Source organism: Equus przewalskii, chromosome X, assembly GCF_037783145.1.
Source record: "Equus przewalskii isolate Varuska chromosome X, EquPr2, whole genome shotgun sequence".
Taxonomy (NCBI): Eukaryota; Metazoa; Chordata; class Mammalia; order Perissodactyla; family Equidae; genus Equus; species Equus przewalskii.
In genome coordinates, this window is record NC_091863.1 from 57,982,219 (window position 1) to 58,008,119 (window position 25,901).

The 25,901-nt window shown below is 36.6% G+C and overlaps 1 protein-coding gene across 1 annotated transcript in view; it reads left to right on the top strand.

Annotated features, from left to right (window-relative positions):
* UPRT (uracil phosphoribosyltransferase homolog) overlaps positions 1–25,901 on the top strand; it is a 121,194-nt gene that overhangs the window by 60,504 nt on the left and 34,789 nt on the right. The window lies entirely within an intron of this gene.

A 25,901-nucleotide genomic window follows, 5' to 3' on the forward strand; every position in this document is an offset into this window, starting at 1 on the left:
TGCTTACACATAAGTGAAATGAATGGCAGCAATGATATATGGGATGAGAGGGAATAATTAGGATTATTTTGTTATTATAATGGACTCAACCTACCCATGAAGCAGTATAGTGTTATTTGAAAGGGGACTTAGATTAGTTGTAAATGTATATTGCAAACTGTAGGGCAAGCACTAAAAATGGCAAAAAAAAAAAAAATTAGTATAACTGATATGCTAAGAAAGGATAAAAAGTAGGTTCATATAAAATGCTCAATTAAAAATGAAAAAAATGCAGAAAAAGACTGGAAGACAATAATGGGACAAAGAACAAGAGAGGCAAATAGAAAACAGTAACAATTATGATAAATATTAATTCAAATATATCAATAATCACTTTAAACATCAATGGTGAAAATATACCAATTAAAAGACAGAGATTGTCAGAGTGGATCAAAAAACAAGACCCAATTATATATTGTCTACAGGAAACCCACTTTAAGTATAAAGACACATATAGATTAAAAGCAAATGGATGAAGAAAGAAATACCATGCTAATATTAAGCAAAAGAAAGCAGGAGTAACTATATTAATTTCAGAGACAGCACACTTTACATCAAGGAAAACTTATCAGGGATAAAGGGGTATTATATAATGATAAAGAGGTCACTTCTCTAGGAAGGCATAGCAATGGTTAATGTGTATGCACCTACCAACAGAGCATCAAAATATGATAGGTAAAAACTGAGAGAACTGTAAGAAAAAAATAAATGAATCCATTGTTATGGCAGGAGACATTAACATCCCTCTACAATAATGCACAGATCCACCAGGCAGAAAACAGTATGGATGTAGTTGAACTCAAGGGCATTATCAGTCAAATGGATCTAATGGACATCTATAGAATACTTCATCCCATAACAACAGAATACACATTGTTATCAGGCTCACATGGAACATTCACCAAGATAGAACAAATTTGAGGCCTTAAAAGACACCTCAGTGTTGGTGTCAAGATAGTGGTGTAGGTGGACTCTAAACTTACCTCCTCCCATGGGTACAACCAATGTACAACGATTCTTGGAACAATTATCCCTGAGAGGGAACTGAAAACTGGATAAAAAGAACCCCCACAACAAGGGACAGTCTTGACTGAAGTGGAAGAGACAGAGGTCTCTTTCTGGAGAGAAAAAAAGCCACCTTCACAAGCCAAGGAGCTTCGTGGCTGGCCAAGAGTAATCCTAAGGTATGCAGCCTTCCCTGGAGGAATGGGGGACCTGCGTAGGGGAGCATTGCTGCTATAAGCATCCTTTGGACTCAGTACTGCTGAGACAAGTGTCATAATATATCCAGCTTTGCTGGCTAGTAACTACTGCAGGGAATACCCATAGAAAAGCTATGGGGCATAAGTGGAAAAAAGATGGCTCTTGAAGGGCCCACACACAAATTCACCAGTTTTTTAAAGCAACCTAAAATCAGCAGGAAGAAAGGTGAACAGTCCTTTCTTGAAAAGAGACTCACCTGATAGGCTCTGGGTGCATCTCAGTGAGAGGTGAGACCTCTCCAGGGACTGAGACATTAGCAGCAACCATTATTGTGACCTAATACAGGTGTGCTGACACAGACGCTGGCAGACACCATTGGAGTTCTTCCCCTGGCCTGTTAGCACAGGGTCTACACCACCCACTGGAACACCAATTTAATCCAGTTCAGCCAGGGCAGGCAGCTTGCGCTAGGGACTGGCCCAAGGAATAGCAGGCCCTTTGAGACTTGTGGACCAGCATAGGCTGGCTTCCTGGATCCTCTGCAGCCAGGCCAGTGGGTTGCCCTTAACTGGGCAGAGCATTCATGAGGAGCAGGTGGAGTGTGTGGAGCATTAGTGGAGTGTGTGGGGCCTCTGCAGTGGGTGACTTGGTCCACTTCAGGGGGTTGCAGCACAAACATGTGGCAGGATGGTGTTGATCGTGTGTATGGCCTTGTGAGTGGTGGGGCTAGTCAGTGGCAGAAGACTTGTGTTTCTCAAACAGCCAGATAGGGGATCAGCCCCACTTTCCAAAACCTGAAACAATTGAGTGCGCCCATGCCTGGGGCCAGCCCCACTCAGCTGCAATCCTAGGACAGCTGAAAACAGCCTTGCAGGCTAGAGGTCTATGGCAATTGTAACCCCCTGAGCCTAGCAGCCAGCCACACTGGGGACCTATTCAGTTAACAGAAAAACTGCAACAGGAATGTGCTATTAAACCTTGCAGCCAACTGTGCTGGGGCTCCCCATGCCCAAAAAGGTGACTGAAGGGTCCATAGCAGCTACATGCAGCTGAGCATTACAACCAGCCAGCCAGGGGGATAGACTAGCCTCCCTGAACACCTAGAGCAAGAGCAACCTTGCCACAACAGAAAGACACACATAGCCCATACCGAGGACAGCCCTGGAACATTTGGAACTGGTGATGAGAGGGAAGTACACTGCTGGGCCCCATAAAGGATCTCTTGCATAACGTCATCTCTCCATGATCAGGAGATGTAGCTGACCCACCTAATACATAAATATAAGCACAGAGAAAGGCAAAATGAGGAGGCAAAGAAATATGTTCCAAGAAAGGGAACAAGACAAAACACCAGAAAAAATAACTAAATGAAACAGAAATAAACAATCTACTGGATTTCAAAGAAAAAGTCATAATGATGCTCACTCGTCATGGGAGAAGAATGGATGAACTCAGTGAGAACTTCAACAAAGAATTGGAGAATATAAAAAAGAACCAATCAGAAATGAAGAATACAATACTGGAAATAAAAAATTCACTAGAGGGATTCAGTAGCAGAGTAGATGATACAGAAGAATGGATCAGCAAAAGACTAGAGGAAATTACCCAAGCTGAACAGATGAAAGTAAAAAGAATCAAAAATAACAAGAACAGGCTAAAGGGAACTCTGGGACAACATTAAGCACACTAACAATTGTATTGTAGGTGTCCTAGAAGAAGAAGGGAGAGACAAAGGGGCAGAGAATCTATTTGAAGAAATAATAGCTGAAAACATTCATAACCTAAGGAAGGAAACAGACATCCACGTACAGGAAGCACAGAGAGCGCCAAACAAGAAAACACAAAAAAGCCCATACCAAGATAGATTATGATTAAAATGTCAAGAATTAAAGATAAAGAATCCTAAGAGCTACAAGAGAAAAGCAACAAGTTACATACAAAGGAAACCCCATATGGCTCTCAGCTGACTTCTCAGCAGAAACCTTACAGGCTAGAAGGGAGTGGCATGATATATTTAAAGTGCTGAAAGGGAAAAACCTACAGCCAAGAATATTCTACACAGCTACAAGGTTATCATTCAGAATGAAAGGAGAGATAAAGAATTTCCCAGATAAGCAAAAACTAAAGGAGTTTATCACCAAGAAACCAGTTCTACAAGAAATACTAGAGGGACTTATTTAAGTGGGAAAGAGAAGACCACAAATAGGAATAACAGAATTATCCAAAAAACACTCCAATAAAATCACTGGTAAAGGCAAAAATACAGTAAAGACAGCAGATCAACCACCTATGAAGATAATATGAAGGTCAAAACACAAAAGTACTAAAATTACCCATTTCCAAAAGAGGGTAGTGGATATACACACACACACACAAAGAGAGGTTAGATATTATATCAAAAACATAAAATTTGGGAGGAGGGGAGTAAAAGAGTACAGCTTTTAGAAAGAGGCAAGTGAAAGAGACCATCAACTCAATATAGATTGTAGTATACATAGGTTATAATATATAAACTACATGGTAATCATAAACCAGAAACCTATAATAAATACACAAATAATTAAGAGAAAGGAAGGAAAGCATAATACTAAAGCCATAAAACCATGAAGGAAGAGAGCAATAAAAGAAAAAAGGAAGAGAGAAGAACTGCTAAAAAACCCAGAAAAAAAGTAACCAAATGGCAAAAAGTATGTACTTACCAAAATGTACTTTAAATGTCAATGGACTAAATGCTCCAATCAAAAGGCATAGGGTGGCTGATTGGATAATAAAAGACCCATAAATATGCTACATACAAGAGACCCACATCAGACCTAAAGGCACTCACAAACTGAAAGTGAAGGGATGGAAAAACATATTCCATGCAAATGTCAAAGAAAAGAAAGCTGAGATAGCATTACTTTTATCAGACAAAATAGACTTTAAAACAAAAACTGTAACAAGAGACAAAGAAGGATATTACATAATGATAAAGGGAACAATCCAGCAAGAGGAGATAACACTTGTAAATATCTATGCACCCAACAGAGGAGCACCTAAATATATAAAGCAATTATTAACAGACATGAAAGGAGAAATAAACAGCAACACAATAATAGTAGGGGACTTTAACACTCCATGTACACTAATGGATAGATGATTCAAACAGAAGGTCAATAACGAAACATTGGCCTTAAATGACACATTGGACCAGATGGACTTAGTAGATACATGCAGAACATTCTATCCAAAAACCACAGAATACATATTCTTTTCAAATGCACATGGAAAATTCTCCTGAATTAATCACATATTAGGCCACAAAACAGGTCTCAATAAATTTAAGAAGGTTGAAATAATACCAATTATATTTTCTGACCACAAAGTTATGAAACTAGAAATCAACTACAGGAAGAAAATCAGAAAAGACACAAATATGTGGAGATTAAACAAAATTCTAATGAACAACAATTGGGTCAATGAGGAAATCAAAAGAGAAGTAGAAAAATACCTGGACACAAATGAGAATGAAAATACAACACTCCAAAATCAATGGGATACAGCAAAAGCAGTCCTAGGAGGGAAGTTTATAGCAATACAGGCCTAGCTCAACAAACAAGAAAAATATAAAATAAACAATCTAACAGTGCACCTAATGACCTGGAAAAAGAAGAACAAACAAAGCCTGAAATCTGTAAAAGGAAGGAAATAATAAAAATAAAAGCAGAAATAAATGAAATAGAGGCTAAAAAATAGAAAAAAATCAATGAAACCAAGAGCTGGTTCTTTGAAAAGATAAACCAAATTGACAAACCTTTAGCTAGATTCACCAAGAAAAAAAGAGAGAAGGCTCAAATAAATAAAATCAGAAATGAAACAGGAGAAATTACAGCAGACACCTCAGAAATATAAAAGATTATAAGAGAATACTAAGAAAAGCTATACACCAACAAATTGGATAATCTAGTAGAAATGTATAAATTCTTAGAATCATACAACATTCCAAAGCTGAATCAAGAATAGAGAATTTGAATAGACCAATCACCAGTAAGGTGATCAAAACAGCAATCAAAAACCTCAGAAAAATAAAAGTCCAGGACCAGATGGCTTCCCTGGTGAATTCTCCCAACCGTTCAAAGAAGACTTAATACCTATCCTTCTCAAACTCTTCTAAAAAATTGAAGAGAAAAGGAAGCTTCCTAACTCATTCTATGAAGCCAACATTACCATGATACCAAAACCAGACAAGGACAACACAGAAAAAGAAAATTACAGGCCAATATCACTAATGAACGTTGAAGCAAAAATCCTCAACAAAATACCAGCGAGTCGAATACAACAATACATTAAAAAGACCATACACCATGATCAAGTGGGATTTATTCCAGGGATGCAGGGATGGTTCAACATCCACAAATCAATCAACGTGATACACTACATTAACAAAATGAAGAATGAAAATCACGCAATCATCTCAATAGATGCAGAGAAAGCATTGGACAAGATACAGCGTCCATTTATGATAAAAACTCTGAATAAAATGGGTACAGAAGGAAAGCACCTCAACATAATAAAGGTCATATATGACAAACTCACAGCTAATATTTTTCTCCATGGAGAAATACTGAAAACAATCCCTCTAAGAACAGGAACAAGACAAGGATGCCCATGTTCACGACTCTTATTTAACATAGTATTGGAAGTCCTAGCCAGAGCAATCAGGCAAGAAAAAGAAATAAAAGGGATCCAAATTGGAAAGGAAGAAGTGAAATTGTCACTATTTGCAGATGGCATGATTTTATGTATAGAAAACCCTAAAGAATCCACTAAAAAACTTTCAGAAATAATAAATGAATACGGTAAAGTTGCAGGATACAAAATTAACATGCAAAAATCAGTTGTGTTTCTATACACTAACAAGAAATTAGCAGAAAGAGAAATTAAGATTAGAATCCCTTTTACAAATGCAACCAAAAGAATAAAATATCTAGGAATAAACCTAACCAAAGAGGTGAAACATGTGTACACTGAAAAGTATAAAACATTGTTGAAAGAAATTGAAGAAGACACAAAGAAATGGAAAGATATTCTGTGCTCTTCGATCAGAAGAATTAACATAGTTAAAATATCCATACTTCCTAAAGGAATCTACAGATTCATTGCAATCCCTAACAAAGTTCCAACAACATTTTTCACATAAATAGAACAAAGAATCCTAAAATCTATATACAATATCAAAAGACCCCACATAGCCAAAGCAATCCTGAGGAAAAAGACAAAGCTGGAGGTATCACACTACCTGATTTCAAACTATACTACAAAGCTATAGTAACCAAAACAGCATGGTACTGGCACAAAAACAGAAACACAGATCAATGGAACAGAATCAAGAGCCCAGAAATAAACCCATACGTCTATCAACAGCTAATTTTCAACAAGAGAACCAAGAACATACAATGGAGAAAGGAAAATCTCTTCAATAAGTGGTATTGGGAAAACTGGGCAGCCATATGCAAAAGTATGAAAGTACACCATTATCTTACACCATTCACAAAAATTAACTCAAAGTGGATTAAAGAGTTGAATGTAAGACCTGAAAGCGTGAAATTTTTAGAAGAAAACTTAGGCGGTATGTTCTTTGACGTCAGTCTTAGCAGCATACTTTCAATTACCATGTCTGACCAGGCAAGGGATACAGTAGAAAAAATAAACAAATGGGACTACATCAAGCTAAAAGGCTTTTGCACAGCAAAGGAAACTATCAACAAAACGAAAAGACAGTCTAACAATTGGGAGAAGATATTTGCAAACTGTATATCTGATAAGGGGTTAATATCCAAAATATACAAAAAACACATACATCTCAACAACAAAAAACTGAAAAACCCAACTAAAAAATGGGCCAAATATCTGAAAAGAAATTTCTGCAAAGAAGATTACAGATGGCCAACTGGCACATGAAAAGATGTTCAAAATCATTAACTATCAGGGAAATGCAAATCAAAACTATAATGAGATATCACCTCACTCCCATCAGAATGGCTATAATTAACAAGACAGGGAACAACAAGTGTTGGACAGGATGTGGAGAGAAGGGAACTCTCATACACTGCTGGTGGGAGTGCAAACTGGTGCAGTCACTATGGAAAATGGTATGGAAATTCCTCAAAAAATTAAGAATAGAACTACCATATGATCCAGTTATTCCACTGATGGGTATTTATCCAAAGAACATGAAAACATGAATGCATCAAGATACATGCACCCCTATGTTCATCACAGCATTATTCACAATAGCCAAGGCTTGGAAGCAACCTAGGTACCCATCAAGGGGCGAATGGATAAAGAAGATGTGGTATATACACACAATGCAATAATACTCAACCATAAGAAATGATGAAATCTGGCCACTTGTGAAAACACGGATGGACCTTGAGGGTATTATGCTAAGTGAAAGGATTTAGAGGGAGAAAGTCAAATACTATCTGATCTCGCTCATAAATAGAAGTTAAAAATAACAACAATCACATAGAGCCAGAGATTGGATTCGTGGTTACCAGAGGGGAAGTGTGGAGAGCGAAAGAGGTAATTAGACACTTGTGTTTGGTGATGGATTGTAATTAGTGTTTGGGTGGTACACATGATGTAATCTACACAGAAATTGAAATATAATGATGTCCACCTGAAATTTATGTTATAAACCAATGTTACCACAATAAAAAATAAATTAATTAAAGAAGGCACCTCAATTAAATAAATAAATGACACTTTAGCACATTTAAAAGAATAGACATGATACAACGTTTGCTTTCAGACCTCAGTGGAATTAAATGAAAAATCAATAACAGAAAGATGGCTGAAAACTCTAAAAGCATGTGGAGATTAAACACCATACTTCTAAATAACACATGGGTCAAAGAAGAAATCTCAAGAGAAATTAAAAATTATAATGGACTAAATGATAATGAAAATACAACTTATCAAAATTTGTGAGGTGTAATGAAAGCAGTACTTGGGAAATTTATCGCATTGAATGCATCTTTTAGAAAAGAAGAAAGAAAGAAAATCAATAACTTAAGCTTCCACATTAGGAAACACACACTAAAAAAGCAAATCAAATCCAAAATAAGCAGAAGAAAAGAAATAAAAATTAGGGCAAAAATCAATTAAATTAAAAACAGGAAATCAACAAAACCAAAAGCTGATTCTTTGAAATGATCCAGAAAATCCATAAGCTTCTAGTCAGACTAACTGAAAAATGAGAAGATAGAAATCGCAAATATCAAAAATGAAAGAGTGGATATCACTACAGATCCCATGGATATTAAAAGGATAGTCAAGGCATATTATGAACAGTTCCGTGCCCACAAATTTGATAACCTAAATGAAATAGACCAGTTTCTTGAAAGACACAATCTGCCATAATGCACACAGGAAGAAATAGAAAATCTGAGTAGGTCTATATCTATTAAAGATATTAAATCAATAATTAATGACATTCCAAAACAGAAAGCACCGGGGCCAGGTGGGTTTGCTGGTAAATTTTACCATTTGAAAAACAAATTATACCAATCCCCAACAATCTTTTCCAGAAGACTGAAACAGAGGGAATACTTCCTAACTCATTCTAGAGGCCAGCATTATCCTAATAGCAAACCAAGATAGACATTACAGGGAAAAAAACTACAGAACAATATCTCTCATTATCATAGATGCAAACATCCTTAACAAATTATTAGCAAATTGAATCCAACAATGTATAAAAAGAACAACCTAGTGTGCAAGGCTTGTTCAACATGTGAAAATCAGTTAATGTAACCAATCACATCAAGAGGCTAAAGAAGAAAAATCAAATGATCATATCAATATATGCAGAAAAGTATTTGACAAAATCAAACACCTATTTCTGATTAAAAACTCTCAGCAAACTAGGAATAGAGTAGAACATCCTCAAATTTATAGAGATCTTCCACAAAATCTACAGCTAACATTCTTAATGGTAAGAAACTAGAAACTTTTCCACTAATATCAGGAATGAGGCAAGTATGTCCCTTCTCACCACGGTCTTTCAACATCATACTGGAAGTTCTAGCTAATGCAATAAGAAAAGAAAAGGAAATAAAAAAATAATATAGATTGGGAAAGAAGAAATAGAACTGTTTTTGTTTGTAGATGACTATGTCAAAAATCTGAAAGCATTGACAAAAAAATCCTGGAACTAATAAGAGTTCATTAGTTGTATCCTGCATACAACGTCAACATACAAAAGTCACCTGTTTTCCTATATACCAGCAATGAACAAGTGGAATTTGAAATTAAAAACAGTGCCATTTAGAAACAGAGACAAGAAACTTGGTTGTCAGGAGCTGGGGGGTGGGGGAAATACAAAGAGGTTGGTAAAGGAGCACAAACTTTCACTTACAAGATGAATCAGGTCTGTGGATCTAATGTACAACATGGTGACTATAATTGATAACACTGTATTGCATAATTGAAATTTGCTAAGAAGGTATAACTTAAATGCTCTACATACATATATAGACATATATACACACATATATACGTACATATATATGTATATGTGAGGTAATGGATGTGTTAATTAACCAGATGGGAGAAATCTTTTCACAATGTATGTGTATATCAAATCATCATGATGTACACTTTATCTTACAATTGTATTTGTCAATTATACCTCAATAAGGCTGAAAAAAACACAATACTATTTATATTAACAATCAAAAGAAATTCTTTGATACAAATCTAACAAAATATGCATGATATCTATATAAGGAGAACCACAAAATTCTGATGAAAGAAATCAAAGAAAAACTAAATAGATATTCCATGGCTATTGATAGGAAGACAATATTGTTAAGATGTTAGTTCTTCCCAAGATGATCTACAGATTTAGTGCAATCCCAATCAAAATTCCACCAAGTTCTGTGAATACCAACAAACTGATTCCAAATTTTATATGGAGAGGCAAATGACCCAGATTAGCCAACACAATGTTAAAGGAAAAGAAGAAAGTTTAAGGACTGACACTTTAAGACTTACTATAAAGCTACTATATTCAAGACAGCGTGGTATTGGTGAAATAATAGACAAACAGATCAATGGAACAGAATAAACCATCCAGAAATAGACTGACATAAATATAGTTAACTGATCTTTGACAAAGGAGCAAAGGTATTACAATGGAAGAAAGATTGTCTTCTTCAACAAATAATGCTAGAACAACTGGACATCCACATGCAAAAAAAAAAAATGATTCTAGAAGACCTTACACCCTTCACAAACATTAACTCAAAATGGTTCACAGACCTAAATGTAAAACACAAAACTATAAAAATCCTAAAAGACAATGTGAGAGAAAACCTAAATGACCTTGGGTATGGCGATGACTTTTTAGATATATCACCAAAGGCATGATCCATGAAAGAAAGAATGAATAAGCTGGACTCCATTAAAATAAAAATTTTTTGTTCCGTGAAAGACACTGTGAAGAGAATGAGACTACTAACCACAGACTGGGAGAAAATACTTGCAAAACACACATTTGATAAAGGATTATTATCCAAAATATACGAAGAACTCTTAAAATTCAACAATAAGAAAACGAACAGCCCAGTTGCAAAATGGGCAAAAGATTGGAACAGACAAAACGATATAGAGATGTCAAATAAGTATATGAAAAGATGCTCAACATCATATGTCATTAGGAATTGCAAATTAAAAAACAATAATAAGATACTGCTACACACCTTTTAGAAAAGCAAACCACCAATGCTGACAAGGATGTGGAGCAACAGGAACACTCACTGATTGCTGGTGAGAATGCAAAATGGTACAGCCATTTTGGAAGATAGCGTGGCAGTTTTTTACAAAACTAAACATACTCTTACCATGTTATCTGGCAATTGTACTTCTTGGTATTCTCCCAAATGAGTTGAAAACATATGTTTACATAAAAATCTGCATACAAATGTTTATAGCAGCTTTATTCATAATTGACAAAACTTGGAAGCAACAAAGATGTCCTTCATTAGGTGAATTGATAAACTTTGGGACATCTTGACAATGGAACATTATTCAGGGCTCAAAAGAAATGAGCTATCAGGCCATCAGGACATGGAGGAATCTTAAATGCATATTGCTAAGTGAAAGAAGTCAATCTGAAAAGGCTATATACTGTATGATTCCAAGTATACAACATTCTGGAAAAGGCAAAACTATGGAACCACTGAAAGGATCAGTAGTTGCCAGGTGTTTGGGAGGAGCAAGGGATGAATTGGCAGAGCACAGAGGATATTCAGGGCAATGAAGCTATTCTGTGTGATGCTATAATAGTGGATATATTTCATTATATATTTGCCAAAACCCATAGGATGTACAACACCAAGAGTGAACTCCAATATAAACTATGAACTTCCGATGATGGGTCAATGTAGGTTTATTGATTGTAATAAACGTACCACTCTGATTTGGGGTTTTGATAGTGGAGGAGTCAGTGCTACATGAGGGCAGGGGATAGATGGAAAATCCTTTACCTTCTGCTCAATTTTGCTGTGAACCTCAAACTGCTCTAAAAAATAAATTCTGTTAAAAAAGAACTCCCAGAATTCAACAAAAAGAAAACAAGCAACCCATAAAAATTGTAAATAAATAAACAAATAAAAATTGGTAAAAGACTTTAGATACTTCCCAGAGGAGGGTATAGAGATGGCAAATAAATATATGAGAAGAGGTTCAACATCATTAGTCATCAGGGAAATGCATATTAGAGCCACAATGAAATACTCCTACACAAGTATTAAAATGGCAAAAATAAAATATACTGACCATACCATGTGCTGGTAAGGATGCAGAACAACTGGATCTCTCATATATTAATGCTTGGGAATGCCAAATGGTGCAGCAATTCTGGAAAACAGTTTGGCAAAACAGTTTGGTTAACATATAACCAAACAATTCTACTGCTATGTATACGTATACCCTAGAGAAATGCCAACCTGTATTTTCACAATTTATACCTTATGTCTGTTGCAGCTCTATTCATAATTGCCTCCAAACTGGAAACAACCAAAATATCCTTAAATTAGTGAATGGATAAACAAACTGTGGTACATCCACTTACTGAAATATTATTCAGCAATAGAAAGGAATGAACTATTTTCTTATGCAAAAATTTGGATGAATCTCAGAAGCATTTTTTCCAGAAAAATGGAAAAGGAGAGAACATTTCCCACCTTGTTTTATGAGGCCAGCATTACCCTGATATTAAAAGCAGACAAAGAGCAAAAGACAAACAAATAAACAAAACCCCCAAAACTAATGACCAATGCCCCTCATGAACACAGATGCAAAAAATCTTCAACAAACTGTTAGTAAATCAAGTCCAGCCATATATAAAATGAATAATACACCATGACTAAGTGAGGTTTATTCCAGGAATGCAAGGCTGCTTCAATACTTCAAAATCAATCAATGTAATTCACCATATTAAGATGCTATAGAAAAAGAATCACATGATCTTATAATTTAATGCAGAAAATGCTTTTGGCTAAACATAACACCTACTTAAGATAAAAATTCTTCACTCCAGGAACAGAAAGGAGCCTCCTCAACCTGATGAATGGAATCTGTAAAGAACCTACAAATAACAGCTTGCCTAGTGGTGAAAAACTGAATGTTTTCCCCCTAACATCAGATAGAGGGCAAGTATGTCTTCTCCTACCCCTACTATCCCACATAGTAATGGAATTCCTAGTCTGTGCAATAAGACATAAAGAAGAGAAATAAAAAGCATACAGATTTAAAAGAAAGAAATACAACTGTCCTTATTTGCATATGACATCATTTTCCATTTAGAAAATCTCAAGGAACCTACTAGGAAAAAAACTTCTAGAACTAATAAGTGAGTTTAGCAAAGTTGCAGTACACCTGGTCAATATATAAATCAAATATCAATCATATTTCCATATACTAGCAATGAACAATTGGAAACTGACATTTAAAACACCATACCATTTACAATAGCTTCAATAAAAATTAAATATTTAAGTATAAATCTAACCAAGACCTAAATAAGAGATTAAAGATATTAGTTTCTGGGGCTGGCCTGGTGGCACAGCGGTTATGTTCGCACGTTCCACTTTGGTGGCCCGGGGTTCACCAGTTGGGATCCTGGGTGCAGACATGGCACTGCTTAGCAAGCCATGCTGTGGTAGGCATCCCACATATAAAGTAGAGGAAGATGGGCACGAATGTTAGCTCAGGGCCAGTCTTCCTCAGCAAAAAGAGGAGGATTGGCAGCAGTTAGCTCAGGGCTAATCTTCCTCAAAAAAATAGACAGATATTAGTTTCTTATGGGAGGATGGAAAGCTGAATAAGATAGGGTCCTAGATACTAGAGAACTTGCAATTTAGTAGGAGACAAATATATGTACCCAAATAGCAACCAGGTAGTTTGTGACTAGTGCCACAAGAGAGGTATCAACAAGGATTCGTAGGAATTTTGAGGAGGAAGAGATCGCACCCAGATAGCAGATTAGGAACCAGCAATTTAATTGCATCCGGAAGGATGGGGAGGATTATATCAGGTAGATGGAGGGTCAGGAATTATGATAGGAAGAAGAAATATTATGAACAAAAGGTACATAAATGAGAAAATGCACATTTTATGTGGGGAATAGTAAGCAGGTTTTACAGAAGCATGAAGTTCTTGTAAGGGTGTACTGGAATATAAACTAGAAAGGTAGTTTTGGGGAGATATATTGGCTTTGAATGTCAGTCGATGCAGTTTGGATTACATTCAATTTGGAATAGGGAATCAATAAAGGAAAACGTGTTTATAATTGTACTCGTATCAGACTAGTAGGAAATAATGTGAATGTCCTAAGAGGAAAATCTGGGCCAGAATGGGCAGTAGACATTTGTAGAAGAGTTGCAAGGGTTTAGATTTATAACATAGTTGTTATAATGTCAGTCTCTATGGGAATAGGAGTTGGTGGCCCAGCTTGCCAGGGAATACACAGGAATTATGAAGCATTAAATTTAGAAATTATGAACCCAGGAAGGAGAGAGAAAAACTGAACAGATTAAAAACCAGAGGGGAAAGCTAGGTTGAAGCAGGCATGGAGGGAGAAATTCACAGAAGCAAATTTGAACAGTTAAATTGATCTGAGAAACAGGGAGGGTAGATAGGTAAATAAATGAACAAACATAGCCATGAATTGGAGGGACGGGAGGACAGTGGTCAGGCAACACAGGCTTGCCTGAGGGCCAAGAAATCCTTTATAACTGAATTCCAATGTACGTGGACATACTCACATCCTGCCATTCACCTCAAAACATTATATATTCCAGACATAGTAATCTGTTCAACATCCCCCAAATGCATCATTCCTTTCAGGCCTTCAGACCTTTGCACATGCTTTTCCAGCTTCCCTTAATGTTTGTCCCTCCTTCAGCCTTCCCTTCATCCTTCTTCTACCTGGTATACACCACTCTTCCTTTAAGGCCTAGTTCAAATGCCACTTCCTTCGGAAACTTTAGGCACAGTTAGAGCCCCCTTTCCTAGTTCAAATCTATGCTATGTCGTCTTGTGTCGTAATGATCTTCCTCCCTCATTAGGCAGTGAACGCCTTGTGGCTAGGGACTCTGTCTTATTTATCCTCTATCCATAGTACTTGACATAAGGCCTGGAACATAGTATACAGGAAACCGAATTAATCAATTACCTAATTAATTTTTAAGAAAACTTGGGCTCCAATCTGCCTTATTTGAAAGGGATGTTACTCTAGTCATTGATATTAATCCTTACTGTGGATGTTCCTCTGAAGGTAGAGTACATTATGCTCTAATCACATTGTCTCTGAATCATATTGGTTAGTGAAAAATACCAGATGTCTCCAATTGGTCAGTTGCAGGGATCAGATAAGAAGTATTGATTTCTTTACCTTGTTTCTCTGGTGAATTCTCAGAAAGTTTAGGCGAAAAATCAATGGTGGGTCACTTGTAAAAGATAGCTTCGAACTGGTGTACATAGATATGGGTATTCAGTTCCCAGGGTTTCATTTTAGGTCTATAAGTGTTCCACACCACAAGATCCTTGAGATAGCTGTGTTGAAGTAGGAATTACAAATGGTCCAAACCATAAATAACTTCTCTCTTTAATTAGGAGCATGAGTGAACATGGTGGCAATGATTACCAGAAAGACTGAGTTTAGCTGGGTAATTCCCTGAAGTCTGCATGGAGGTTGTGGTAGGAGTGGTAGGGGCCAGGAAATATTGAGGATAAAAGTGATAATCGCATGGAATGGCATCTTCTGCATTGCAGAGGAGTGATTTGTTTTGAGAGAAAGCCATGCATTGGAAAGGATGTTCACTTTTAAGGTTTCGTTTAACACTTGGGGACTAGTTTAAATATGAATTTGGGTGTATTCTATCTGACCATCTGTTTGAGAATAATCTACTGAGGTTAAGTGAACTTTCACCTAGATGAGAAGAAATAAAAATTTTCAAAAAAGAATTAGGAGATGGTGACCTTGGCCTGAGAGGACCTGGTCCAGGAGCCAGTGGAGAATTTTAGAGACATTTTTGAAGCCATGAGTGATGTCTTGCAGACTTTCGGTTAAGGTACTGAGCTACATGAAAAAAGAATTTTGTTTCTAAAATGGAGAGAATTCATGATAAAACCCTCGATATTGTAGCACAAGAGGTTAAGGGCTTACTTAAGAGTTTTTGAGAGGATTTTCTGCCTTCTAATTGATTCTTCTGCCAAATAGTCCATTTCATTTGCCTCTGAGTGGAGTTCCATATAATTAATGACCATTAGGCAGTCCATTATGGTCTTGGAGAAGCTGAAGTAATTGGAGGTCAAGGCTTCACAGCACAGACATAGGATGTGGATTTGTTTCCCAGGGTGAAATATAAGAAGATGCAGAGGTGTGACTTAGGTACTGTATTAGGCCAAGTGTGAAAACGGAAAATATTCCTGCATATGCAAGAGTCTTTTTAGATAAGGAACATACTCTTGTGTTTGATATCAGTAACAGATAATGATAAGTGGGTTTCATCAACAGTTCCTTGTTGCAGCCCTAAATTTATGGAATAACTTACTCCAAATCATAGCAAATATATATGAAGATAAATCATGATACCCCTAGTATTCAAGACATTCTTCCTCTTTTATGTGACAAAATCTTTTAAGAGCAAGGGTGTACCCCATTATCGGAATGTTTCTGTATCTTACTGGTTGGTAAAAATAATAGATGCCTCCAATTTATCAGTTGCAGGGACCAGGTAATACTTACTGATTTCTTTACTTATGGCTCAGGTGAATTCTCAGATAGTTTAGGTGAAAAATCAATAATTAATACCAGATGGGTCTAGAAAAGACACTTAGAATGATTTTACTCATGCCAAGACAGCCTGGGAAGAATGCATTAACAGCAAATTAACATGATGAAGCAATTCTGACTCATCTACGTTCTTGGCATTGATCCAACATTTACAACCTACCTTACACATGCATATGTGCTGTGCATCATGATAAGACCTGGAGATATTATGTAAAATGCATAGCCTTTGCCCTTGAGGAGCACATAGTCTAAGTAGTAACAGTCCAGGCAAGTCTTGAGGTGTCACCCAATTGAGAGTTCAGCTAACTGCTATGGGCAACATTTTGAGAAATTCGGCAAGTTTGTTTATTTATTTATGTATTTATTTATTGGGGTAACATTGGCTTATAATATAAATTTCAGGTGTACATCATTATATTTTGACTTCTGTATAGACTACATCATGTTCACCACCAAAAGTCTAGTTGCCGTCCATCACTGTATGAATGTGCCCCTTTACCCTTTTTGCCTGCCTCCCATCCCCCTTCCCCTCTGGTAACCAGCAATATATCCTCTGTATCTATGTATTTGTTTGTTGTTGTTTTATCTTTCACATATGAGTGAAATCATACCATATTTGTCTTTCTCTGTCTGACTTATTTTGCCTAGCATAATACACTCAAGGTCTGTTTACGTTGTCACAAATGGCAAGATTTCATCTTTTTTATGTCTGAGTAGTACTCCATTGTATATATATACACCACATCTTCTTTATCCATTCATCTGTTGATGGGCATATAGGTTGTTTCCAAGTCTTGGCTATTGTGGATAATGCTGTAATGAACATAGGGGGTGCATATATCTTTTTGAATTAGTATTTCATATTGTTTGGATAAATACCCAGAAGTGAAATCACTGGATATTATAGTAGTTCTATTTTTAATTTTCTGAGGAATCTCCATACTGTTTTCCATAATGGCTGCACCAGTTTACATTCCCACCAGCAAGGCATGAGGGTTCCCTTTTTTCCACATCCTCTCCAACACTTTATTTCTTATCTTTTTAATAGCAGCCATTCTGACAGTTGTGAGACGATTTCTCCATTGTGCTTTTGATTTGCATTTCCCTAATAATTAGTGATGTTCAACATCGTTTTATGTGCCTGTTGGCCATCTGTATATCTTCTTTGGAAAAATGTCTGTTCAGATCCTCTGTCCATTTTTTAATTGGGTTGTGTTTTTTTGTTGTTTGAGCCAAGTATTGAAACCTTATCTCCTTGTAGTTTGTTTTATATTCCCCTGTTGATAATTGTCATAAACCTTTCTTCTACACACATTGAGAATCACATCAAACAACGGTATAAGTTTTGTTTCAACCATTAAACATCATCTAGAAATCTTAAGAAGGAAAGTCCTGGCTTCCCACTTGGCCTTCTCTGACACTACAACTGGTAGGGGGAGGGCTCACTAATTATAGTCAGGTGGAAGTGGAAGTCTAGGCTCCCCACTTAGTCTTTGCTGATGGGGGTGGAGCCCCAGTTTCTTCCGTGATGTTTGACTGGAGTAGAGAGATTATTGTCTAAAAGGTTTCTGTCTTGCTAGGCTGCCTCTTGCTGGTTCTTTGGCAAGAGAGAGTAGGCCTTTTTGGGGGCTGTTTTGATTTGTGCCCATTGGTATTTCTGGGTTGCTGACCTCTCCAGTGCCAGGATATAAAAGAAAACCCAAGGCACTTACCACATGTCGTTCCTTGAGTCTTGACGTCTTTAGCCATTCTGCCTTTTCCCCACATTTTAGAGTCTTCTTATGTTTGTTTTATATCTAATGTCCATGGTTTTTAAAAAGCTTGTACTTAGTTGGAGAAATAGCAAAAAATAAATTCACACCTTCTTGTTCAGAACGGAAAGTGTCTTTCTTTTGCCCATTTTATATTGTATTATTTATCTTTTTATTATCAATCTCTAATTCTTTGTATATTCTCAAAACAAGTCTTTTGTCACATATATTGAGAGAGAGCAGATATTTTCTCCCGGTCTGTAGTTGGTCTTTTACTTTCTTAATGGTGGCTTTTTTTTTTTTTTTTGTGAGGCAGACTGTCGCTGAGCTAATGTCTGTGCCAGTCTTCCTCTATTTTATGTGGGATGCTGCCACAGAGTGGTTTGAGGAGTGGTGCTAGGTCCACACTCAGGATCCAAACCTGTGAACCCCGGGCTGCCAAGGCAGAGTGTATAAACCTAACTATGCCACTGGACTGGCCCCTCTTAATGGTGGCTTTTGATGAAGAGGAATTTTTAATTCTGATAAAACCTAATTTATCAGTTTTTTCTTTTATTGCTGTGCTGTTTTTGTCCTAGGAAAACTTTGCTTACCTCTAGGTTGCAAAGATATTCTCCTATGTTTTCTTCTAGGAGATTTACATTTTTTAGCTTTTACATTTAGGTCTATGATCCATCTCAAATTGATTTTTGTGTCTGTTATGAGGTGGGGATTGAGGTTCATTTCTTCCATTTAGATAGCTAGGTGTCCTCCCACCATTAGTTGAGAAAAATTCTTTTGCCCTATTGAATTACTCTGATGCCTGTGTTGAAAACTAAATGGCTGTATATGTGTGGGTCTATTTCTGGAATCTCTCTTCTGTTCCATTGATCTATTTGTCTCCCTGTATTTTTAAATATTTTAACTCTAATATGATTTAATTGAACCATTTTATTATGTCTCTACTATTAATTTTTAACAATAAATTTATTTGGCAATCCCTTCCTAGGAAAGATATTGGTTCCAGAAAAGGAGGAAGAGAGAGAGAGAGAGAATTTCATATTTGAGTATGTGGGGGGCAGATGACAGTGATTTCAAGTGTGCAAGGAAATGTTCTCTGCTCCACTCCAACACTGTACACACCTGTCCTTTCATACCAGAAATTTCTTTTCTGGAGGATAAACTCTACGCTCCTAAATGAGTGTTTAAGCTTGATATGGAATCCCACCTTCTTTGCCCACTCCCGCATAAAGGGTACATATTGATTTAAATTTACATTAAAGTATAAATGACCAAAAGAAGAGCTTGTTCTAACAATATGATACTCTCAGTTCTATGCCCCATCTTCCTCAAAAATCTTGTTCACTCCCCCAATCTAAGCCACTCTCTCCTATCATATTCTGGACCTTGTCATTACCAAGATCTGCAACCCCTCCAAAATCTAAATTTCTAGCATTCTTTCTGAGTATCACCTCCTATTTTTCTAGCTTATTCCAACTAAGTACCCTGTTCCAACAATGCTTCAGCATCACTGAGACCTACAATTCATTGATCCATCTTTTCAGTGCTTCTCATCTCATCATATCTTGTCTTTTCTCCTAGCTCAGCTTAAATCCCATGATTCATCATTATAACTATTCTCTTGAGTATAAATTCAACTCCCTTACTTCTCTCTTATTTTGTTGTACTTGTTTGGATAACCACAATCCTGGTTAAATCCGGTGCTCTGCTTACTCCCTTTATCTGCACAGCTGAACATGGCTGGAGTAAAACGCATAGCTATCCTGCTGTTTTCACTTTAAATATATGACCGCTAACCTCAAGTGGGTCCCTAATGATGCTTGGCAATCATGCTACATTTCCCAAGTCTATTTTCTCTCCCTGTTCCTCAACAACTTTTTCATACCTTCTCCTCTCTCCTCAAACCTCCTTCAGGAGGTATTCCTCCTTCACTCTCAGCTGATGGCCTCCCTCCCTATTTCTCTAAGAACATAGAAGTCATAAGAAGAGAACTTCCATCAACGTATCTACCCACCTGCCCGAAGTTTTACCCAAATGCTCTGTCTTTCCTCCCATTACTATAAATGAACCGTTTATGCTCCTAGCTAAGATCAACCCTTTATATGTACACGTGATTCCATTCCCTCACCTCTACTCAAAGTCTTTGTTCCAACAATTTCTCCACCCCATCTTTAATCTTTTCCTTTCTACTAGATCATTCTCTTTAGTATATATATAAACTATCTATTGTCATATTAAAAAAATACTCTTTACCCTTTTTCTCATCTATTTACCATGGCAAAACTAAAACAACCATCTATAATTACTGTCTCTAATTTCTCCCACAATTCCTTCTTAAACTCACTCAATCAGGTAGAAAGTTAAGTTTTTTACTTGAGTTCTTTCTTCATTCTTCTTTTTATTGGTCAAGTTTCACATTTTATTTTGTGGGTTTTTTACATTTATTATTATTATTATTATTATTGTTACTGAAGTTAAATTAGTTTATAACATTATACAAATTTCAGGTGAACATCATTATATTTCAACTTCTGTATATACTGCATCTTGTTCACCACCAAAAGTCTAGTTGCCATCTGTCACCATAGACATATGCCCCTTTACATCGTTTGCCCTATCCCTGCTGCCTTCCCCTCTGGTAACCACCAATCTGTTCTCTGTATCTATGTGTCTGCTTATCTTCCACATGAGTGAAGTCATACAGTAGTTGTCTTTCTCCATTGGACTTATCTAGCTTAGCATAATGCCCTCAAGGTCCAGCCATGTTGTGTCAAATGGCACAAGTTTGGCCTTTTTTATGGCAGAATAGTATTCCATCACACACATATATATATGTGTTTCATATGTCATATCTTCTGTATCCATTCATCCATTGAAGGGCATTTAGGTTGCTTCCAAGTCTTGGCTATTGTGAATAATGCTGCAATGAATATTGCGATGCATATATCTTTTTTTTTTTTTAGAAAATAATAATAGTTTTTATTATCTGTTAATTTTTTAAAAATTAAAAAAAATTTTTTTTATTAATGTTGTGATAGATTACAACCTTGTGAGATTTCAGTTGTACATTTTTGTTAGTCATGTTGTGGGTACCCCACTTCCCCCTTTGTGCCCTCCCCCCACCCCCCCTTTTCCCTGGTAACCACCAATCAGATCTCCTTGTCAATATACTAACTTCCACCTATGAGTGGAGTCATATAGAGTTCGTCTTTCTCTGACTGGCTTATTTCGCTTAACATAATACCCTCGAGGTCCATCCACGTTGCTGCAAATGGGCCAATTTTGTCTTTTTTTATGGCTGAGTAGTATTCCATTGTGTATATATACCATATCTTCTTTATCCAATCATCAGTTTCTGGGCATGTAGGTTGGTTCCACATCTTGGCTATTGTAAATAATGCTGCGATGAACACAGGGGTGCAAGGGACTCTTGGGATTTCTGATTTCAGGTTCTTAGGATAGATACCCAGTAATGGGATGGCTGGGTCATAGGGTATTTCTATTTTTAACTTTTTGAGAAATCTCCATACTGTTTTCCATAGTGGCTGTACCAGTTTGCATTCCCACCAACAGTGTATGAGGGTTCCTTTTTCTCCACAACCTCTCCAACATTTGTCGCTCTTGGTTTTGGATGTTTTTGCCAATCTAACGGGTATAAGGTGATATCTTAGTGTAGTTTTGATTTGCATTTCCCTGATGATTAGCAATGATGAACATCTTTTCATGTGTCTATTGGCCATATTCATATCTTCTTTTGAGAAATGTCTGTTCATGTCCTCTGCCCATTTTTTGATCGGGTTGTTTGTTTTTTTGTTGTTAAGCAGTGTGAGTTCTTTGTATATTATGGAGATTAACCCTTTGTCGGATAAGTGGCTTGTAAATATTTTTTCCGAATTAGTGAGCTGTTTTTTTGTTTCAATCCTGTTTTCCCTTGCCTTAAAGAAGCTCTTTAGTCTGATGAAGTCCCATTTGTTTATTCTTTCTATTGTTTCCCTCAACTGAGGAGTTATAGTGTCCGAAAAGATTCTTTTGAAACTGATGTCAAAGAGTGTACTGCCTATATTCTCTTCCAGAAGACTTATTGTTTCAGGCCTAATCTTTAGGTCTTTGATCCATTTTGAGTGTCTTTTGGTGTGTGGTGAAAAAGAATGGTCAATTTTCAATCTTTTGCGTGTGGCTGTCCAGTTTTCCCAGCACCATTTGTTGAAGAGACTTTCTTTTCTCCATTGTAGGCCCTCTGCTCCTTTGTCGAAGATTAGCTGTCCATAGATGTGTGGTTTTATCTCTGGGCTTTCAATTCTGTTCCATTGATCTATGGACCTGTTTTTGTACCAGTACCATGCTGTTTTGATCACTGTAGCTTTGTAGTATGTTTTGAAATCAGGGATTGTGATTCCGCCGGCTTTGTTCTTCTTGCTCAGGATTGCTTTAGCAATTGGGGGTCTTTTGTTGCCCCATATGAATTTTAGGATTCTTTGTTCAATTTCTGTGAAGAATGTTCTTGGGATTCTGACTGGGATAGCATTGAATCTGTAGATTGCTTTAGGTAGTATGGACATTTTAACTATGTTTATTCTTCCAATCCATGTGCATGGAATGTCTTTCCATCTCTTTATGTTGTCGTCAATTTCTTTCAAGAAAGTCTTGTAGTTTTCATTGTATAGATCCTTCACTTCCTTGGTTAAGTTTATCCCAAGGTATTTTATTCTTTTCGTTGCGATTGTGAATGGGATTGAGTTCTTGAGTTCTTTTTCTGTTAGTTCATTGTTAGTGTATAGAAATGCTACTGATTTATGTATGTTGATTTTATACCCTGCTACTTTGCTGTAGTTGTTGATTATTTCTAATAGTTTTTCTATGGATTCTTTGGGGTTTTCTATATATAAGATCATGTCGTCTGCAAACAGCGAGAGTTTTACTTCTTCGTTACCTATTTGGATTCCTTTTATTTCTTTTTCCTGCCGAATTGCTCTGGCCAACACTTCCAGTACTATGTTGAATAGGAGTGGTGAAAGTGGGCACCCTTGTCTTGTTCCTGTCCTCAGAGGGATGGCTTTCAGTTTTTGTCCATTGAGTATGATGTTGGCTGTGGGTCTGTCATATATGGCCTTTATTATGTTGAGGTACTTTCCTTCTGTACCCATTTTATTGAGGGTTTTTATCATAAATGGGTGTTGGATCTTGTCGAATGCTTTCTCTGCATCTATTGAGATGATTGTGTGGTTTTTGTTTTTCATTTTGTTGATGTAGTGTATCACGTTGATTGACTTGTGGATGTTGAACCATCCCTGTGTCCCTGGTATAAATCCCACTTGATCATGGTGTATAATCTTTTTGATGTATTGCTGTATTCGGTTTGCCAAAATTTTGTTGAGGATTTTTGCATCTATGTTCATCAGTGATATCGGCCTGTAGTTCTCCTTCTTTGTGTTGCCCTTGTCAGGTTTGGGGATCAGAGTGATGTTGGCTTCATAGAATGTGTTAGGGAGTACTCCATCTTTCTCAATTTTCTGGAACAGTTTGAGAAAAATAGGTATTAAGTCTTCTTTGAATGTTTGGTAGAATTCTCCAGAGAAGCCGTCTGGTCCTGGACTCTTATTTTTGGGGAGGTTTTTGATTACTGTTTCTATTTCCTTACTTGTGATTGGCCTATTCAGATTCTCCATTTCTTCCTGATTCAGTTTGGGGAGATTGTAGGAGTCTAGGAATTTGTCCATTTCTTCCAGGTTGTTCAATTTGTTGGCATATAGTTTTTCATAGTATTCTCTTATGATCCCTTGTATTTCATTGGTATCTGTTGTGATTTCTCCTCTCTCATTCCTAATTTTATTTATTTGCGATTTCTCTCTTCTTTTCTTGGTGAGTCTGGCTAAAGGTTTGTCGATTTTGTTAATTTTTTCGAAGAACCAACTCTTTGTTTCATTGATCCTTTCAATTGTCTTTTTTGTTTCATTATCATTTATTTCTGCTCTTATTTTTATTATTTCCCTCCTTCTACTGACTCTGGGCTTTGTTTGTTCTTCTTTTTCTAGTTCTGTTAGGTGTCGTTTGAGGTTGCTTATGTGAGCTTTTTTTGTTTAGTGAGGTGAGCCTGTATTGCGATGAATTTCCCTCTTAGGACTGCTTTTGCTGCATCCCAAATGATTTGGTATGTCGTGTTCTCATTTTCATTTGTCTCCAGATAATATTTGATTTCTTCTTTAATTTCTTCAATGATCCATTGTTTGTTCAGAAGCGTGTTGTTTAGTCTCCACATTTTTGCACCTTTCTCTGCTTTTTTCTTGTAGTTGATTTCTAGTTTCATAGCATTATGATCAGAAAAGAGGCTTGATGTTATTTCAACTCTCTTGTATTTATTGATGTTTGCTTTCTTTCCCAAAATATGGTCAATCCTTGAGAATGTTCCATGTGCACTTGAGAAGAATGTGTAACCTGCTGTTTTTGGATGAAGTGTTCTATATATATCTATTAAGTCCATCTGGTCTAATTTTTCATTTAATTCTATTATTTCCTTGTTGATTTTCTGTCTGGATGTTCTGTCCATTGGTGTTAATGGTGTGTTGAGGTCCCCTACTATTATTGTATTGTTCTTGATGTCTTCTTTTAGTTCTATTAAGAGTTGCTTTACAAATTTTGGTGCTCCTGTGTTGGGTGCATATATATTTATAAGTGTTATGTCTTCTTGGTGGAGAGTCCCTTTTATCATTATATACTGTCCCTCTTTGTCTTTCTTTATCTGTTTTGGTTTGAAGTCTACCTTGTCTGATATTAGTATAGTGACACTTGCTTTCTTTTGTTCATTGTTAGCTTGGAGTATTCTTCTCCATCCCTTCACTCTGAGTCTGTGTTTGTCTTTGGGGCTGAGGTGTGTTTCCTGGAGGCAGCATATTGTTGGGTCTTGTTCTTTGATCCATCCTGCCACTCTGTGTCTTTTGATTGGGGAGTTCAATCCATTTACATTTAGAGTGATTATTGATATATGAGAGCTTAAGACTGGCATTTTATCTCTCCAATGTCCTGCTGTGCTGTGCAGGGAATCCTCTGCTGGTTAATGAATGTCCATTTAGTTGTAACTTAGAGAGGAGAAACTAAGAGAACAACTCACTCTGCCGTGATGCTGATATTACTCTGAGTTTGACTATTTTAATTACCTCATGTACGTGGAATTGTGTAGTATTTATCCTTCTGTGACTGACTAATATTACTTAGCATAATGTCTACCAGGTCCATCCATATTGTCACCAATGGTAGGCTTTCCATCTTTTTAAAGGCTGAATAATATTTCATTGTGTGTATATATCATACTTTTTTTATCCATTTGTTTTTCTATGGACATTTGGGTTGTTTCCAAATCTTGGCTATTGGAAATAATGCTGCAATAACAATGGGAGTGCAGAAACCTCTTCAAGATCCTGATTTCAATTTTTGGGACATATCCTCTGGATTGAGATTCCTGGATCTTACAACTCAATAGCAAAAAAACAAATAACCTGATTACAAAATAGACAAAGGACTTGAATAGACATTTCTGCAAAGAATATATATAAATGGTCAACAGGTAT